Consider the following 16,269-nt stretch of genomic DNA (forward strand, 5'->3'; position numbering starts at 1 on the left):
AACCAAACAAAACACAAAAAAAAACCCAACCAAAATCCAAAAACCAAAACCCCAAAAACAAACAAAAAACCAACCAAGCAAAACCAACCAACCAAAAAAATAAACAAACAAACAAACAAACAAAAAGCTCCCAAAGCAATAGACATTTGGAAACGATTTTTGAAAAGCCAAATACAGTTCTATGTTTCAAAGTCATGAGTGTAGAAAAAAAAACCCTGTAAAAATCATTCTTACGAAGTAAGATAAAAAATATGACAAAGAACAGGAAAGTATGTCAAAAGAATGAGTAGTCAATCAGATAAAATATGTCTTCTTCGAAATGGTTTCTGCAATGTAATTAGGTAACAAAAGACAATGCAGTATGTTTACTACAGTGGGTTGCCTTCTCTGAGCAAAGAGAATTTAATCCATTTAATGATCCAATACTCAAGTGAATGAGTTTCTACTTTATTTTATGCTTCTAAAAAGTAACTTACCACAGGTTGCTACCTGTAGCCCTTTCTTGTGGTGCTTCTCTTGCAGAGAAGCAACCTCCTGGAAGCTTTGATACACAGGCCTGGGAAAGGTAAAGACACCTGAAGTCAGTAGTCTCTGGATCAAGAAATGTGTTTTTGATACAACGTAGTCAAATAATTTCAGACTTCTTTTTAATTTTTTCTTTTTTTTTTAGTTTATTTTTATTATAATATTTTCCCCTCCCTTTTTGAAAAGACATGGTTCTATGTGAAGGAAAAGCAGATATGCACCACATTTCTCCAAAGTTATGAGTATGAAGGCTAGGACTGCAAGTAAAATAATAAACCTATTAAAATTCTTTTTATTCCTGAATGTGACATAAAATACAATTTCCCCCAACATTTATCTGCAAATGAAGTTTTCCTTTGGTCACCTTATGTTTTAAAACTTTTTTAGAGAATAAAATAGAGAACAAACTTTATGTTATACCATGTTACATGTTTACTGGTACAGATACCTTAGCCTTCCCTTCTAAATTGCATAGCCCTGCAAAATTCAGATTTTTTCAAATAAAAATAAAGTATTTCAGCTTTCTGAATTAACACAGAATCATAGAATGATTAGAGTTTGAAGGAACCTTAAAGATAATCTATTTCTAAACTCCCTGCCATGACAGGGATGTGACCCACTAGATCAGGTTCCTCAAGGCCCCATCTAGCCTGGCCTTGAACATCTCCAGGGATGGGGACTCCACAAACAGTCTTCCATGGACATGTTCCTTCTTTTTCTCTCTGACAAAATGAGATCCAAGTTCATAACAACACATGAGAATCTGGCTCAAATTTATTTTTATTTCAAGTAATTTGTATCAGCTGTTTTAAGTTACAGTTTCCCTTCACTCCTCTGTTGTCATGACACAGAAGGCTTCAATGAATCCAAAATAATAAAAATTCTTGGTTTGTCTTGAAAGTATTACACATACCTTCAGGCAGCATTTTCCAACAGATGACCAAATAAGACAAATAAATAACATGGAAATGATAACATTTGAAATAGCAATACTTGGAAGAAGGTTGCAGGGGTAGAAAAAAGGGCTACACAGAGAAGGCTGTGGAACACAGGCTTTTATTTCAAGAGCCAGGACACAGCGAGGGCTCAACAACCTCCAGTGTAATTTGAATTGTCCACAAGCAGTCCTTCAAAGCATCTGCTAAAGCAGGCAGGCAGTGGTCAGACCTCCACCCACTTTCCACTGCTATCCCACATGTTCTTCTACCCGGTCTAAAGTGGAGAAGAAAGGACACACAAAATAAATGCCACCAGCATTTGTTTGGGGGGTTTTTTTGTTTGGGTTTGGGGGGGTTTTGCCATTAGAAACTTCCTTTTGGTGAGGAAAAATTGTACTCATTCCCTTGTGGTGGCTTAGTAATTCACTGGACTAAAGTACGAGGGAGGACAATACAAACAAGAAGTCACTGAGGGTATCCAGACTTCCGCTGAATAAATAACAAGATAAATAACTGAAGAGATCTAAAGAAGCACAAGAGGGAGAGGGACATTCAGAAGCTTCAGTAGGAAGATGATAGATTAAAACAGCAGAGTTTGCATTTCTGGAACTGAATTTCAGTCTCACAGAGGAAAATACATATGCAATATCAGGAAAATTGCAAAAGGAATATACACATTCTACACAAATACCTGAAATTCTAAATTAAGTTCCAATTTTTTTTCTTGGAAGAATCTTTTTCTACTTCTGTTTATATACACACATGAAAGTGCTAATAAACATCACTAGTAACTTCTAACTTGATAGAAGTACTGCTAACGGCAGGATGACAAAAAATATTTTTCCCTGTAAATCTATATTTTTTTTATTAAATACATTGAAAAATCAAGCCCTATGTGAAAAAAAAATATCAGTGAACTGTTGTGTTCCTACACAAGACCCTTTCCTAAAGGGAAAGTTACTATATCAAGTGTTCTCCTAAACTGGTGAGAGACATTGAGCATCAGTAAGGACCAAGTTAGAATAAACTTGGAATAAAACTAAACTCAGTCACTCTTTTCTTGTTTTCCATTGTCAAACGAAATTCACAGCCTACCAGACTGCAGCTACAAGATAAAGACAATTTCATTTAAAAAGAAACACAGCTCATTGGAGCTTTTCCTTTGCTTCGGAATAAAAGCCACTTTTATTATAACTTAAGCAATAGTCTTAGGTAGTTCCTATTAACAAATTAAGCCAGTTCCTATTAAACAAAATTTTAAATGAGCATAAAATGTTAAATATCTTCAATAAATTCCTGCTGGTTTTGTCAGCTGATTTTTTTTCCCCTCTTATCTTTCAGAGTGTCTTGTAAAGTGAATTGTATAAAGGGCTCTGCAACATGTGAACCATGCAGCAACAGCACATTATCCAGCAGCCAGGTTTAACATGCTAATTATTTCATTTTTTTTTTAAGATTTCATTTGGAGTATTGACTTCTAACTTCTGCGAATGCTGATTAATTCACAGCACTTGAAAAGATCAGAAACTGTGTCTAAAAAGCAATTGGGAATTGGGTGAGTCAGGAATTTTCAAACCCTCTTTCTCCTTTCTTTCTCCACCACCCCAAATGTCAGTTCCATTTTTATCGCTTTAGGAAGCCTCACCATCTCTTTGCTGTTACAAATGGTCCCTGGAATAATTAAGATTACTGTATTTCATTAGACATGTTCATGGTCGGAAGCCTCTTTCATAGATTTGTTCATTAAATAGTAAGGTTTGTGGAAAGTTTTCCTTCTAAAACAATCACAAAAAGAAATCCCAGCTGGAAGGTTTTAATCTTTCCATGCTGCTTTTTAACTTTCAGATTTTGCAGAAGAATGAAGCAACCAAAAGGATGCAAAAATGGTGCTGCTAATGCTAAGTGCTGATCATCAGACGTATCAAGGATTTGTGTCATATTCTCTTCCAAATAGTTCAGTGTAACTTTAATTACTGGCATACGTATGACGATGCTGACAGGAGAAGAAACAGAAAATAGAAATTACTGATTACAGCCTATGAGTTCTTTTGCAGATGTAACTTTTACATGCGTATCAGAAGCCTTCATAAAACCTAGCACAGAGAACACTGGCAAAGGTATTAATTTAAAAATTTTCAGCAATTTGCTTTTGAAAAAAATTGACATGTCCAAATATCCGAGTCAGTTCAGCTGTGAAATCAATGGTTTTATCACTGGATACACAACTCAATATGTAGTGTGTCTTCTACATCAACTTGGTGAGTTTCCAACTGCAGCTGTTAAAAGCTAATGTTTGCTGAAGTTTGCTGAAATTTGAAATGCCATCAGAAAGGTCATTCTGAATTCAACTTTGGATAATCAGTAACCCTGCATATATTTTATACTGCAATAGATACTGAAAAGAACATCATCAGACAATAGATGAAGTGCAGAGTATATTCAAAAGATGGACCCAATGAATGACACTGAAAGTAAACTGCCTTCCAGTTTTAGTGAAACAGACTAAAAAGAATGAGGATACATTGTAACTGCACTCAATTTGCACATCCTAATCAAGAAGGATAATGCACTTCCTTATGGTGCTCAGTTCCATCAGTCAGATCCTGGAAATTACTTAGGGCATCAAGCAGTGTCCCTCTCTATCCTACATACAGGATTAGCATTCATCAATATTTGCATAAAATTCCTCAGTTATGAAAACATACTTTGCTTTCTACACAATATTTGAAATACAAAAACATATTTGCTTTCTAAAAGAGTCCTTATTAATCTTATTCTTTCATCTATTCTCAATAGAAAAATGAATTAAAAAAAATGAACCAAATGACAGAAAAATGTAGGTTTCTGGGTTTTTGAGTCCTAGAGAGGAAAATATACCTACCAGACAAGAAGGTACAGCCATAAAAGAAGGAAACAGCTTGGAAACACTTGTAATTGTTTTCTCCATGTATATTAATGAAATAGACAAGAAAAAAAATGTCAGACATAAAATACAGAGTTCTAGAAAAGACAACCAGGGTCTCTGATAGCATCTCTGAAGTGTAGTTAGTACCCACACATGTCCAGGAACAGCATTGTATATGCAGTTTCAGAACATGCTGTAAAGGGTGAAACATTCCATTTTTAAGGTATTGAGGGCACTCTGGACATAAGGAAACAACCTGATCTCGGCTGTAACCAAAGTGCTGACGAACAGAGTTGGCAGTGAACTTCACACTGAGGAGTGAGGGAAAACTGACAGCCACAAGAAGTACACAGGGTTTAAGATAACACTGGTGAAGATGAAGGCACAAAAGTTCTGTATTCTCAAGAGGATGGGTCAAGGAATAGAAATAATCAAATCTAGAAATAGAAAGCAAAGAATTTGCCATTTTAAAAGAGTGCTGAGAAATGCAATTAATCAATAGCATGTCTGCCATTTTGTAAATGTTGAAAGCCTAAGAAATAAGATGGAGAAATTGGAATGTGTGATCCAAAGTAATATATTAATATACCAGACATGTAGGCAGCTCATGGAAGCCAGACAATCCATGTAATTGTATGAGAACAGAACACAAAATATACAGGAAAGGCAAACTGATCTGAGTAACACGAACAGTAATCCTGTCTTAAATAAAGTATCAAATCAAATTAACAAATTAACCAATCTGTCAATTAACAAAAAATCTGCATGGTATAAAATTCCAAGCCTAAATTTGAAAAATATTATTTGAATTTTATATCATCAACGAGCCATGCACATCAACGAGCACAATGTATGCAGTGTGCTTAGAGAAATCAGTGAGACACCAAGGGAGGTAAATAATTTCTGCCAGGTAATTTCCACTGTTCTGTAAATCTGTGTCATGTCAGAACACCATCATATAGAGGTAAAACTTGTAAATGTTATTGAGGATCATGTAAAAGAAGAGCTGGCCAACAAGCCTTGGCTTGGATCTATGGGATGTTTGAGATTTGGTTAAAACAAATCTCATAGCACTTTCAAATCTCTTTCAGAAGTGCCAGCTTTTTAACAGAGGTCACAAAATCTTGTATGCAGCACATTCCAGGGACAAAGAAAGACCAATTGCATTAAATTTCAAAAAGGAAAACCATGAAAAATAAGGAAGTTTATGAAAATTATGTTAAGGAGGAGGTGGGAGAATAGAATCTTTAGAAGCAGTGCAGAGACTACTGTAGACAGTATATAAAGTGCACTCCACTTATTAGAAAACTGCTTCAGGTTTTATCATCATTAATCACTTATATCATGAAGAAATTGTAATGAAGTTTTCTTTCAACATTTCTGCTTTTGAACAAAAGACATCAAGCACAGCAGCTTGTTTTTCTGCCTTTGATTTCAAGGTTAAAACTGCACAGCTTTCAGAAGCTGTATGTGATGCCCTGACTATTCTCCATGTGATCTGATTACTTACCATTAAACATGATTTTAATATCTCACTGGTTTGCAGATAACTGTTCCACAATGCAGTTTATTGTAACAGTACTTGAGCTTGGTATTTTTACACTGTCCATTAACTATCTTTCATTTTCCAGCGACTAGAACTCAGAAACACTACTAAATTTTATAGCTAAATAAATATATCTTTTGTTTCAGGAGGAAAAAAATGAGAACACTTGAATTTCTGAGAGGAAATATCAGACAGATATTGACTTTAATGAAAAGAATTGGTTAAGATAATGAAACTGCTAATATGGATTTTGCTGCAAATTGGGGATTTACCAGAGAATACACGTTCAGTGTCAGGATGCATCTAGCTATTTAAAAGCAACAAACTATTTAAGACAATCAGACATTGTAAACACTGAAGTCCTACCAGAATACTGTACATTTTCTGTCACAAAAAAGTTAGTAAATGACAGACTAAGTACACATAATTTTAAAGAGACAAGGATGAAGCCAAGCAGAAATGTTCTAAAATCTCATTAGGAGCATAAAACTGTCAGTGAGTGTAGTATTGTTCTGGAAGTGAATGTAAAACAATACAAGATTATTTAAATACTTGAAGTGGAAGAGATCAACGAGGAAAGCAGCTGAACCATAAGCAGCTGATGATAGAAATTTATACATAGGAACAAGGCTTAGAAGACAAAGTAATTCTTGTATTCCATATTCACCGGAAAACTTAAATGGGAAATACAAAAAACATAATACTATCTTCAGTGAATGAAAAAGGAAGAAAGATGATAGTTACCGCAGGAGGAATCCATTTCCTCTTTTCTCCTCACTGCTAAAAACTTGATAAGGTCTCAAAGTAGGGTAGTTTAAATACATGTTAATTCCAGCAAAGATCTAACATCTTCAGGTGTTAGAGAGCAAGTTTAATTGGACACAAATCACAGTCTCAGTTACTTAGTGGAGGGATGAGGAATACAGTCATACACAGGAACACTGCCATGCAACTATAATAATGTTTCTAATCTGAATGAATTTAAGGTCAATTAAAAGAGCCATTATTGCCTCAGCCATTTTATTTTCCTTTTCCTTTTAGTGTAAACAGAACACTAAAACAGGTGTCCATTCCATGGTTCATTTAATGATCCTTTTATAGAGTTTGGCAGCAACTTACAGGGAGATTTTTGGAATTGGCTACACGTGGTAAACATATTTAATAATATTGTAAGCTGCTTGGTAAAAGAATTTCTGCATTGTTTCAAGTATCATTATATTAGATTAAGGACTACTTTAGATCTCATAGAAATAGTCTGAAATCAAGCTAATTATTTTGGACATAAATCTAGAAAAAAATGTCTTAGAAGCAAGACTAAATAAGACTAAATATGTTGTTTTATAAATAACAGCCAACATCGTATCATAAATCCGAAACAAAGTAGGAGAGTCATCATCTTAGAAAAAAGTTACCAAAAGAATCTTGGTAGACAAAGAATATTGTCTTGTATAAACAGCAAACGGGACATCTTTCTAATGTGCAAACTAGAATACAAATGTATTGCTATTTTACATACTTTTTATTTCCATATACAGATAGATTTCTGTGTATGTATAGAGGGTGTTCCAAGCACCAAAAATTTGATTTGCTAATAGGTAATATTATTAGAGTACACCACAGTGAATTTTAAACCCAAACAGTCAGTCATGCAACTGACGTCTACCCCTTCTTAGATTAACACTACCTTAAAATACTATCTTACTCTTTCTAATTCAGGTTCCTCATGTCAGTAGAGGTAGGTTAGCATAGACCCAATAGAAAGAGAACACCAAAGCCTGTCAGAAAATGTCTTTTCAGTTGCTATTTCTGTTAGACTTCACACCGAACACTTCAGCAGTACAGAAAGAGGAAATGTCTTATTTAGGAAATTCTAAACAATTGAAGAACTTTACAAAATCCAGACTCAAGCTTCTGACAGAAACACAGAGATGAGTTGTGAGGAGTTACTTTTTTTCTCTGTTCTTCTTACTTTTCCTCATATACAGGTATGTTGGTTTGGTTTAGGGTTTTTTATTACCATTATTTTATTTTTTTAGAAATCATGCTGTGATGGTAGATGGCTTTAGCAACTTTGTGGTTTAAGTTCTTTATTCTATCCTATATTTTCACTTTTTTTTTCTTTAGCTGCACAGCAATATGTACCCAGCTGCTCATTACAAACCTCTAATCCAATTTTCCTCTACTACCCCACTGGAATACTGATTTTCACAAGAAGAATGTATTGTCCATTGAGTTTCAAAATTTTTCAATTCTTCTCATTTTAGCTATTGATTCTAAAACAACATTTGTCAAACAGCTAATCAAGGAGAGCGAGATTATGCGTATTCATACTACATCTCAGCAAAGACAATAAATGAAACATAATTACAGAATCACTCAAAAGATTTGATGTGATTACATATCTTACAACACTATGTCTAAGGAGCAGCAATTATGCAGTTATGATTGCTGTACGAGCACAGAAGAAAGTGTAAAAGATACAATATTCTCACTTTAAGGTAAGTACAGCTTTCTCACTAGAATACAGAGTATGCTAGAACAAAGTATCTGAAAAAATAAAAACTGGCACAGCCCAATGCATCTAAGCCAGATCTGTGGAAAACAGAAATTAGCAGAAAACTACAGTATTAATAAAGGAGTAGGTGGTTATAGGACAACATCACAACATAGGCTAAAGGATTGAGTGCACCCTCAGGAAATCTGCAGATGACACCAAGCTGAGTGGTGCCATCGACACTCCTGAAGGATGGGATGCCATCCAGAGGAACCGTGACAAGCTCAAGAAGTGTGTCCATGGAATCTCAGGCAGTTTAACAAGACCAAGTGCAAGGTGCTGCTCCTGGGCCAGGGCCACCCCTGGTATCAATGCAGGCTGGGAGATGGACAGCCCTGCTGAGAAGGACTTGGAGGTCCTGTGGGTGACAGGCTGGACATGAGCCATCAATGTGTACTCACAGCCCAGAAAGCCAATCATGTCCTGGGCTGCATCAAAAGCAGTGTAGCCAGCAGGTTAAGGGTGGTGATTCTGCCCTTCTACTCTGCTCTTGTAAGACCCCACCTGGAGTACATCCAGCTCAGCGTAACCTAACCGCAGCCTTCCAGCACCTGCAGGGAATGTACAAGAATGATGGAGAGAACTATTTACAAGGGCATGTAGTGACAGGACAAGGGGAACAGTTTTAAACTGAGAGTAGATTTAGATTAAATGTTAGGAAAAAATTCTTTACTGTGAGGCACTGGAGCAGGTTGCCCAGAGAAGTGGATTCTGCATCCCTGCAAGTGTTTAAGGTCAGGTTGGATGGAGCTCTGAACAACCTGGTCTAATGAAGGGTGTCCCTGTCCATGGCAGGGGAGTTGGAACAAGATGATCTCTAAGGTCTCTTCCAACCCAAGCTATACTATGATTCTATGGTCACAGTGAGGAAGGTTTTGATGTATTACAGCAGTATGATGCATTTCATCTGTCCATCACTAAGGAGGTAGCATTTGGGCAATGTGTTACATTAAATACATCAAAGAACAATCTTTCTGAGGATAAACTGTGAGCTGGCAGAAAGTGTGACTCAGTTAATTTCCTTTTAGAGACACTTCAGGGCTCTTTGTTTTCTAAAGGAAAGATAAGAAATTAACAGAGCCAATTCACATAATTCTTTCGAAGCAATTTCTTTCCATAGTGATTATTTGGATTATAACAAAGGAATAAAAGTGAAAAGCTCCAGCTGATTCTGGAGCCAGAAGATTACTTCATTACACTGCATAACTTATGCACAATTTACACATGGTATAAATTACTTCAGAGGTAGTACCAACCTGGCAGCTACTTCTCCACATGTAAACTAGAGAACAGACTAGTAGATGTTTTGTTACCATACACAGATAACCTTACAGTGTCTGTACCATAACTTTACATGTGAATCAGATCATATCTGCACACAACTGACATATGGGGGAATTTCCATGATAATTTTGGTTAAGATATAAAATCTGTCCTTGATCTCTATACCCTTAAGATATGTGTACCCTGCACTCCCATAATGAGTTGGGGGATTTTTTAATTTTTTTTTGCATTTGCTTCAGTAATGAAGTACATTTTACTTAGGAAAATTAGTACTGTTCTATGACTCCAATAATGATTTTTAAAAATGCAGTAGCTATCAGTTATAGTGAATTACTTGAAACTATCACCCTCCACAGCCCAAATTAATGAACAATTAAATCATGAGAAAAAGTGTTGTTACAACCTTTGTCTTCTCCACAAACACGTCCAAGATGGTGAGCTATACAGAATACCTTCAAGGTTTGCAAATCCCATCTCCGACAGATGATGCTTCAAAGGAGAATGACCTCTCGAAATCACTCTGTGTTACACAAAGAGGAAATTCTGGGTTGAACGTGTTTTTTGAATCACAGCTGTGACGGCGAAGAATGTTGTAGAGGTAATAGTGCAAAATCACTCAACATACCAAAGCACACCACTTGAGTTTACTCCATTCAAAAATAGTTTGCATTATTCAAAAGCAGCCTTCTGAAGGTGTCAGAGCCAGTAAGAACATCTTACTACTATCTCACAAAACCTAACAAAATATCTCACAAAACCTAAAAAAATGCATATGCTATGTACAAGATGAACATGGCAGTGCTATGCCTCAAAGAACTCTTGCCTTTGCCCTGACAGTCAAAACTTTTATCAGCTATAAAAACTTGTGCTGGTTTGGGCTGGGGTAGAGTTAATTTTCTTTAAAGTAGCTGATACGGGGCTGTGTTCTGTTTGTTCTGCTGGAAACAGTGTTGATAACACAAGGATGTTTTCATTATTGCTGACCAGGGCTTACACAGAGCCAAGAACTTTCCTGGTCCTCAGCCCCTCCACCAGCGAGGAGGCTAGGGGTGCACAAGGAGTTGGGAGGGGACAGCTGACTCCAATTTTATATCCACATATATATATGAAATATCCCCAAGAGATATTCCACACCATATGGCATTATGCTCAGCATATAAAGCTGGGGAAGAAATAGGAAGGGGAAGATGTTCAAAGTGATGGTATTTGTCTTCCCAAGTCACTAGTTCATGTGATGGAGCCCTGCTTTCCTGGAGACGGCTGAACACCTGCCTCTGGATAGGAATAACAGTGAATGAATTCTTTGCTTTACTTTGCTTAAGTGAGTGATTTTTTCTTTAACCATTAACTATCTTTATCTCAACCCAAGAGTTTTCTCTTTTATTCTTCTGATTGTCTCCCCCATCCCACTGGGGGGAGAGTGTGAGCAGCTGTCTGAGCCTTAGCTTCCAGCTGAGGTTACACCACAACAAAACTGGTAAGTGTACTAATACTAAGAAGAAAAAAAATCAGGAAATTTCATGGATTTGTAGCTAACTTTTAAAATAGCACTTTCATTTTACTGCTTATATTTAACTCCTGAAAACTATTCTACAAATCATAAACAATGTTTACTACCCAGAAAGGACTATTTACTCTTTATTTTTCAAGAAGAATGAAGTAAACAAAATTATATTTGAACTGTGTTAGATCAACGTTTACTCTCAAACAATACAAATCCTCAAAGTATTTGTATCTTAGCATAGGTACAACCACTTCCTCAGGTATTCTCTTTACAAACACACAAATAATTATTTCTGTCTTCCGATCTAGCCAAAAGTAGCACCTACTGGCAGGTCATTGTCAAAAAGGAAAGTGAATGTAGGAAGCATGTTTTGGCATTTTTAAAGTCCCTGTTCATAGAAGACTATCAACCACAAGACAAAAAGCTGAGGAAAGCAAGATTTCATATGCAACAGTCAAATGGGGTCCAGGAAGTGCTGGTTTATGAGATCAGTAATTCAAAAGTAGCATTAGCAAGGTCTGGATTTAACCAAAAGGAGACTAACACTTACCACATCCTTAAAGTTATCTTAGAGGTGACCCAGATTTAAAGGAAGGTTTTTATTTTCTCACACAGTTTTGATAAAGCCTCACTGTAAGAAATCATCACAAATATAACAGATTACATCAGACGGTTACTTTTGATTCCTTCAGTGCACATAGAGAATAGAATGAAAACTGACACATTAGGTGGCTAATGCTGCAAGGTAGAAAAATCTTCTTGGCATGCTCCCTTCCCAACATACCGTAAATCAGGAGTTCATCAATGGATCCAGAAGTAACTTCAAAGACTAAGAAAATAAACTATCTTTCTGATACTACAAAAGGGTTAGTTGTAGTATTGTATCACTTTATAGCCTCAAAATGCCCAGTGCATTACAGATAACAAGCTCAGCAACCTACTTATATAATTCTTTATTCTGGATGTCACAGTTTGGCACCTTGTTTAAATTTATGTCTAAAATATGCTGTGAACTAAAGACATTTTAGCGTTCAGTTTGAAAATTCAATTTGAATAATAGCAGCATGAAAGTGCATATTTTCTTCTGCATCACTGGAAGTTAGACAACATCATTCAGCTTCTACAATTAGCTGAAGTGACACTAAGATCTTTGCAACCCTAATGGCAGTGAGAGGAATATATTAGAACAGAAATTTAAAGATATTCAGTAACACATGGTTTAGGATGCACTGTAATGATAATCATCTGCTACAATTTCAAAACACTGGCAACATAAAACAAAAGTCTCCAACAGTGCATGACAGAAAGGAACCAAAATAATGACATCCTCCAACCTTATTTGTTGCTGATGTATTCTGCAGCAAGTAGGAGCTTTTGTTCATGACATAACAGTTTCAATCCCCCAGTTAGAGACACTTTTTCCTAACTCTTTTACCATATAATACTTCCTGCACAGCAGTTGGCTCCACAATTCATTGAATGAACTGACATTACTATGGGGATAAGGACTGTTCAGATAAGTGAAAACAGAAAGTACTCCCTCACTTTGTCAAACTGCAGAAGTACATTGGACTACTTTCTGAAACCCTAATTGATGAGCTTTCCTAAGGGTCTGCAAATGTTTTTTTTTCTTAAATTCACACCAAGGACAAATGATGCCTTGTTGGTTAGACAGTTTGTGCAGAATTGAAGAAACACAGGGGAGAACCATTTGTTTTCCTCCTACTTTATGGTGTGTGAACTTCAGATTTCTTCCAAACTAAGCAATGCTTTAAAAGCCTCAGGCAATATCACACCAGTAGTTATAATTAAAAGTTTTCAGATAAATACTGTAAAGTCTAGTGTGAAGGTGTTAAATGCAAGGTCTTGTTGAGTTTGACCTCTTTTCATGTTACTGTGTGGATTTTCACGCTGATCCAAAGACTATGAAAACAGAACAAGCTTTTTTTTTCTTGTTTGGTGGGCTTGCTTAATGACCTGGAGGTAATGCTAGGTCATTTGCATGAGCATGAGCAGAACAGCAGTTTTATTAGTACCTACAAAATCAGTGAATGTCAAATATAATCAATGCATTATTTTAAAAGAAATACTGTGGGTTTGAATGTGTAATTGCATAACAGCTGTGTCAAAATTCGGGACATTAATCAATCCTGCAGTGGTGATTTAGGGAGGCCCAGAAAAAACATGTCTGAATTGCACATTAAACTATTGTGCTGCCCTGTATATAAACTGCAGGACATTCGACATGGTTAGTGTGTCTCGGAATGCTTGTCTGTTCTATGCTTTACCTAGAACTGCTTGTAAAACACAAGGAAGACGTGGCCATACTGGAGAACAATCAACCTAAGAGATGTGTCAGTAAATGTGTTTAAATCATCTTTTAAAATGTACCTGATAGTGGAGGAAATACAAAGGTTAAATAAAAACACATGAGGACTGAATACATCAAACCAAGTATTTTTCCATCTTTCACAGGTATACAAAAGCTATAAAAGATAACAAACCTTGAAACTCAAGAATCTTGCATGGTTGCATCAGCTACTGAATTGAGAAATCTGTATTTAACTGAAGTATGACTTGTTCTCAGCTGACTTACGTTCCAGAAAAAAACCTGGGGTTGATTGGAATACATCCAATGCAAAGCCCAATATTATACTTGATAGGTTTTTCTGCTGCTATATCTTTCTTGAATAAACAGTGTCAACTATAATTTTGGGTGGTTGACCCACTAATACCCATTCATTCTAGGGACATCTTTCAACAGTGGACTAAATAGTCCTTTAAAACTAATATTCCCTTTATATTGGAGGAAATGCATCTCTATGGAGATGCTTTTCTTACAGTGTAAAACCATACTCTTCAGAATTTTGAATTATTTAGGAGCAGTTTTCTATATTTTTTCTGCATATCTTTTGGCTGAAAATAGGAAGAAAAATCCATCATCCTCACCTGATAAAAATATGACCACTATAAAAGCAGAATACTTGCTTGGTACTATTAATTTTTATAGCTATATTTACAGTTAAACTAGTTATATTTGATGAGCAGCATGAACAATTATTGATAAGGTACAAAGGGTTTAAAGTTACAAAAGGTACAAAAGTTTTGGCAACTTTTTTTGTTCTGGTTTGTTGGGTTTTTTTTTAGTTCATGTACTGAGATGTCCTCTCTTACTTCTATTTTTTATTTTATGCTCCCATCAACTTTGGTTGTCCATAATAATTTCTTACAGTAAACTGCATTTAAATTAATTTCCATCTAATATCCCTTTTTGCAATTCTTTTTTCTGTTCTTCACAGGTTTTATTTTTAATTTCACTCTCAAAAATTGGAGCATCCAATAGATTAGGAGGGCCTCTTCACAAAATTTTTCAATGGTAAGCATGCAATTCCCTTTTCAACAGTCAAAGTCATCTTCTTAAAGAATTTCAAAATTATATTGTGTTTAGATTTTTCTTTTCTCTTCATAAATCTCTACTTGATGTGTAATAAACATATTCACCACTAATTAATAGATAATGTTTCCCTAGTCTTGTTCTAGATAAAGGGTCATTTGGAATTACTTTAATTCATCAGTATTTTTTGAAAATTTTCACACAATATTGTTGAAACTGTAGCAGAAATGAGTGAAATAGTGATACACTGTTACTCTCACCAGTTAATGAATATTCTACAACTCTAGTTTCCAAGATAATCCAAAAACAACAATCACATCCATAATAGTTCCTAGAAATAATGAAAATTACAGGGGAAAACAGGCAGTATACTCTATGTATGTTTTTTGTCCATAGAATAAAAAAAAACTATTTTAACAAGAACAATATCATGCACAGAAATTCTTCCAATTATCATCTTCAGACAAACAAGGAAATAAAACATCTTAATTGAGTTTTGATAAGCTCTTAGCAAACTTGACATAGAAGAGCCCTGACATAATTTAGAAGAGGTTTCTACAGATCTACTATGTAGAAAGGAAGATATAAAATACTTAGATACCTCTTGAAGAATTATTTAGTAAGAGTATGTGTAACAGATTAAATATTAATGTTTTCAAAAAAAAAAAAATTGAATAATAGGTACAAAATAATTCAGTAAACCATCAGGTACAAATGTTAATCTGATAAATGCCAGATAAAAGAAAACAGCACAAAGGTTCACAACTGTGTCCCAGATATAAGAAGCAGAAGAGCAATCCTGTTCAAGTACAGCAGTTTGATCAGTCTACTCTTATGGAGAAGAAAGGAGGAGGAATTTTCCACATTAAAAAGTTGAAGTTATTAAAAGCCAAATCTCTCACAGGAATCTATCACCATTTTCATTTTTTAATCATATCTTTGCATAGCTATCAAAAGACCCTACCTACAGACAGACAGAGACCCTACCCTGTGCCTTCAAGGAAAACTGGAGAACAGCTATTTGAGCTATGTTTTAAAGAAGGACATAATATAAAAGCCAAGCTTCCATTTGATGTCTTTGAAAATATTTTCATTTCATTATGTATTATAAATATGAAACATTTTTTAACAGACATAGAAGTTAGACTAGATCTTCCAAAATCAGAATGGTTACATATATTTAACAAGTGAAGTTCACACACTGACTCTAAAGCAATTTTCCACCTCAAGGAGCCATCACATTTCTTTTATTTAGGTCACATAAATTGCATAATTATCCTTCTCAGTCATAAATGGTCTTGCTTACACTACCTATTCAGCATTATTTCCTGTCAAATCAGCAATATACTGATGGAAGACTGACTCCTTCAATTAGCTGATACAGATTTGCAGTTTTAGTACCACTTTTAAGTGAGCCTCATCAGTCAAAATAGTTTAATAATGCTAAAGTTAACACTTAGGTAACTGGTTAGAATAAATATATTACTAAGAATTACTTTCTTGAATAATTTCTTCATTGCCAAAATTCCTCTGGTGACTTTGCTCACAACTACAACAATCTGCTAATGTTTCACATCATGACATGGATACAAAAAAATAGAAAGACATTAGAAAGTTAT

Source organism: Chiroxiphia lanceolata, chromosome 4 (assembly GCF_009829145.1).
Source record: "Chiroxiphia lanceolata isolate bChiLan1 chromosome 4, bChiLan1.pri, whole genome shotgun sequence".
Classification (NCBI taxonomy): Eukaryota; Metazoa; Chordata; class Aves; order Passeriformes; family Pipridae; genus Chiroxiphia; species Chiroxiphia lanceolata.